At 50.3% G+C, this 4800-nt stretch overlaps 1 non-coding gene across 1 annotated transcript; it reads right to left on the bottom strand.

Moving 5' to 3' along the window:
- Nucleotides 1-236: 236 nt before the first annotated feature.
- Nucleotides 237-312, bottom strand: Trnas-cga (transfer RNA serine (anticodon CGA)). Its single transcript has one exon. It is a non-coding gene; the product is annotated as a tRNA-Ser (tRNA).
- Nucleotides 313-4800: the final 4488 nt, after the last annotated feature.

Genomic DNA, 4800 nt, shown 5'->3' with positions numbered 1-4800 from the left:
GCTGTTTAACTGTAGAAGCGACATTAAGCCTGAGATTTTCCGCCATACAAAAGTAGGGTGGAGGTCAAGTTGAAAAATCTTGATTATCATCAAGTCCACAATGCCAGCGTACTAGAAAATACAACCAGCGTTTTCTTGCTGATTTAACTCTCGCCTGTAAAACTTAGTGAATTTGATAAAGGGAGGAACTGCGCGGATAGGCATAGAGATTGAAACTTCCTGGCCGATTAAAACTGCGTGCGGACCGAGACTCGAACTCGGGACCTTTGCCTTTCGCGGGCAAGTGCTCTACCAACTGAGCTACCCAAGCACGACTCACGCCCCGTCCTCACAACTTTACTTCTGCCAGTACCTCGTCTCCTACCTTCCAACCTTTACAGAAGCTCTCCTGCGAACCTTACAGAACAAGCACTCCTGAAAGAAAGGATATTGTGGAGACATGGCTTAGCCACAGCCTGGGGGATGTTTCCAGAATGAGATTTTCACTCTGCAGCGGAGTGGGGGCTGATATGAAACTTCCTGACAGAATAAAACTGTGTGCCGGACCGAGACTCGAACTCGGGACCTTTGCCTTTCGCGGGCAAGTGCTCTACCAACTGAGCTACCCAAGCACGACTCACGCCCCGTCCTCACAAGTTTCATAACAGCGCACACTCCACTTCGGAGTGAAAATCTCATTCTGGAAACATCCCCCAGGCTGTGGCTAAGCCATGTCTCCACAATATCCTTTCTTTCAGGAGTGCTAGTTCTGCAAGGTGCGCAGGAGAGCTTCTGTAAAGTTTGGAAGGTAGGAGACGAGGTACTGGCAGAAGTAAAGTCGTGAGGATGGGGCGTGAGTCGTGCTTGGGTAGCTCAGTTGGTAGAGCACTTGCCCGCGAAAGGCAAAGGTCCCGAGTTCGAGTCTCGGTCCGGCACACAGTTTTAATCTGTCAGGAAGTTTCATATCAGCGCACACTCCGCTGCAGAGTGAAAATCTCATTCTGGAAACATCCCCCAGGCTGTGGCTAAGCCATGTCTCCACAATATCCTTTCTTTCAGGAGTGCTAGTTCTGCAAGGTTCGCAGGAGAGCTTCTGTAAAGTTTGGAAGGTACGAGACGAGGTACTGGCAGAAGTAAAGTCGTGAGGATGGGGCGTGAGTCGTGCTTGGGTAGCTCAGTTGGTAGAGCACTTGCCCGCGAAAGGCAAAGGTCCCGAGTTCGAGTATCGGTCCGGCACACAGTTTTAATCGGCCAGGAAGTTTCATATCAGCGCGCACTCCGCTGCAGAGTGAAAATCTCATTCTGGAGGCATAGAGATTGTCTGCTGGGGGTAGATAAATATGGAAATACCAAAAACCCAACACGTTACCATACCTAATACAGTGCAGGAAAACCGTTGGCATTCAATAATAGCTTCTGGCCATTTCGAAACGTATAAATACAGATTCTGTGTTGTTTCCAAGGGAATATTATACCATTATTCGTGCAAAATAGTGATAAGTTCAGGTGACGGAGCGGATAGCAATCATGCACCCTTCTCTCCAAAGCAGAACACAAAAGCTCAGTAATACTAAGACCTGGTGAATGTGGCGACCAGTGTAGATAGGGTAACACATCCTCGTGTTCACAAAACCAGTCCTGGAACACATCATCAACATTAGTGAACAAACATTGTACCATGGGATGAATCCGACTAGCCAAAATGGTCGCATAATCCGTGGAAGTAATGTGGTTTTACATACCAAACATGGAGTCCATGGAATACCACGATATGGCTACCCAAATTATCACCGGATCCCCGCCATGTTTCACTTTTGGGATGTAAAGTCAGCCTTAAGTTGGAAATATTGTGCAACGAGATTCATCTGACCGAGTGAGTTTCTTCCACCGCTCAGCTGTTCAGGTTTTATACGAGAGTTGCGCAAAAGGAACGCAGCGCATTTCTTTTTTTTTTTTTTTCTCAGACGAAAACAATGCTACGAATGCGAAGCGTTACGTGTGTATTATTTGAAGCCTCCTGAGTGAGCGCGCCAAGTTTCCGTCACTTCCGACAGATAGCGTAGCTGCAGGACAGTTTCAAAATGGCGTCTGTAGGTGATGTACGTTACAAGCAACGTACCATCACTGAATTTCTCACTGCAGTGAAACAAACTGTGGGGAATATTCACTAACGCTTGTGCAACGTCTATGGAGAATCTGCTGCCGAGAGAACTGCAGTTAGTCGCTAGGCACGGAGGGTGAGGTCATCAGAAGGCGGTTCGGCGGCGCTCCACGTTTTGCAGCGATTGGGGGAGACCATCCTCGGCTCTCACATCTGACACGCTGCAGCGAGATGATGATGTAATTCATCAGTAAATGATACCCATTCGTGGAAGACATTTTTAAGGACGATCAGGCGGCGATTCGCATAGTGAAGCACTCGCTTCGCGACCAGGACAAGGATTGGTACCGACAGGGCATACACGCCCTTGTTTCGCGCTGGAGGAAGGCTATAGAATGGGATGGAGATCACGTGTAAAAACAGGGCGTGTAGATAAAACACCATTCTTTCGTGTTTGTGTGATTCTCATTATGTTCAATAAAGAATTGTTGAAGAAAATATGCGGTGCATTACTTTCTGGGCAACCCTCGTGGCTTCGACTGCATGTTTTTTGTGTTGCAGGCGTTTGCATCACTGATTGTGATTTTGGAATTCCACCTCGTCCTGTAATACACTCCTGGAAATGGAAAAAAGAACACATTGACACCGGTGTGTCAGACCCACCATACTTGCTCCGGACACTGCGAGAGGGCTGTACAAGCAATGATCACACGCACGGCACAGCGGACACACCAGGAACCGCGGTGTTGGCCGTCGAATGGCGCTAGCTGCGCAGCATTTGTGCACCGCCGCCGTCAGTGTCAGCCAGTTTGCCGTGGCATACGGAGCTCCATCGCAGTCTTTAACACTGGTAGCATGCCGCGACAGCGTGGACGTGAACCGTATGTGCAGTTGACGGACTTTGAGCGAGGGCGTATAGTGGGCATGCGGGAGGCCGGGTGGACGTACCGCCGAATTGCTCAACACGTGGGGCGTGAGGTCTCCACAGTACATCGATGTTGTCGCCAGTGGTCGGCGGAAGGTGCACGTGCCCGTCGACCTGGGACCGGACCGCAGCGACGCACGGATGCACGCCAAGACCGTAGTATCCTACGCAGTGCCGTAGGGGACCGCACCGCCACTTCCCAGCAAATTAGGGACACTGTTGCTCCTGGGGTATCGGCGAGGACCATTCGTAACCGTCTCCATGAAGCTGGGCTACGGTCCCGCACACCGTTAGGCCGTCTTCCGCTCACGCCCCAACATCGTGCAGCCCGCCTCCAGTGGTGTCGCGACAGGCGTGAATGGAGGGACGAATGGAGACGTGTCGTCTTCAGCGATGAGAGTCGCTTCTGCCTTGGTGCCAATGATGGTCGTATGCGTGTTTGGCGCCGTGCAGGTGAGCGCCACAATCAGGGGTGCATACGACCGAGGCACACAGGGCCAACACCCGGCACCATGGTGTGGGGAGCGATCTCCTACACTGGCCGTACACCACTGGTGATCGTCGAGGGGACACTGAATAGTGCACGGTACATCCAAACCGTCATCGAACCCATCGTTCTACCATTCCTAGACCGGCAAGGGAACTTGCTGTTCCAACAGGACAATGCACGTCCGCATGTATCCCGTGCCACCCAACGTGCTCTAGAAGGTTTAAGTCAACTACCCTGGCCAGCAAGATCTCCGGATCTGTCCCCCATTGAGCATGTTTAGGACTGGATGAAGCGTCGTCTCACGCGGTCTGCACGTCCAGCACGAACGCTGGTCCAACTGAGGCGCCAGGTGGAAATGGCATGGCAAGCCGTTCCACAGGACTACATCCAGCATCCCTACGATCGTCTCCATGGGAGAATAGCAGCCTGCATTGCTGCGAAAGGCGGATATACACTGTACTAGTGCCGACATTGTGCATGCTCTGTTGTCTGTGTCTATGTGCCTGTGGTTCTGTCAGTGTGATCATGTGATGTATCTGACCCCAGGAATGTGTCAATAAAGTTTCCCCTTCCTGGGACAATGAATTCACGGTGTTCTTATTTCAATTTCCAGGAGTGTACATAATAGACAGCCAATGGATATCCGTTCGTGTTGTTTTGGGGCTGACAGGGTTCCACAGTGCGACATTCAGTTCTGGAGTGACTTCTGCAGTTGTCTATCGCTAATTTTTCGACACGATTCTCGGCAACGGCCGTCTGTCATTATTACTCAACACAGACTTCCGTCCACGTTGTAGCTTAGCGGATGATGTTTTTACACTTCCCACATGCCGTATAAAGCTTCGACATGGTGCCTCCTGAAACACCGAACCCTCCGGCTGCACAACATACGAGCACTAACGATTTGCCCACGTTCGATTTCACATCGCTCCGACATATAGCACTCACAACTACACAGAACACTGTTTTCATCACAACTGACACTTGGAACGTATTGAGAACATTGATCAAGTGCCTTCCGTTGGAAAATACAACAGCGCAACCTGCAGACTTTTCCAGCTTCCGTATTTATGTTTAAACACGCAAATCGCGAAGTGTGTCTGTTTTTTTGTCCAACCCCTGTAGAAAAATTCGCAAAAGATCTGACGATATTCGTGCAGTGAACGAAGGCAGTGCTGTCGAACAACGCGTTCAGGAACTTAAATTTAAATGGGCCGGATAAGTGGCGATAACAAGCGAGGGAATGTGAGTGAAAGCAAACCGAGAATGTGGTACCGTCCGTGAGGAATACAATTACACCCTTGA

Source organism: Schistocerca cancellata, chromosome 2, assembly GCF_023864275.1.
Source record: "Schistocerca cancellata isolate TAMUIC-IGC-003103 chromosome 2, iqSchCanc2.1, whole genome shotgun sequence".
Classification (NCBI taxonomy): domain Eukaryota; kingdom Metazoa; phylum Arthropoda; class Insecta; order Orthoptera; family Acrididae; genus Schistocerca; species Schistocerca cancellata.
Note: the sequence above shows the minus strand (reverse complement) of the source record. Positions and strands in the feature narration are given on the sequence as shown.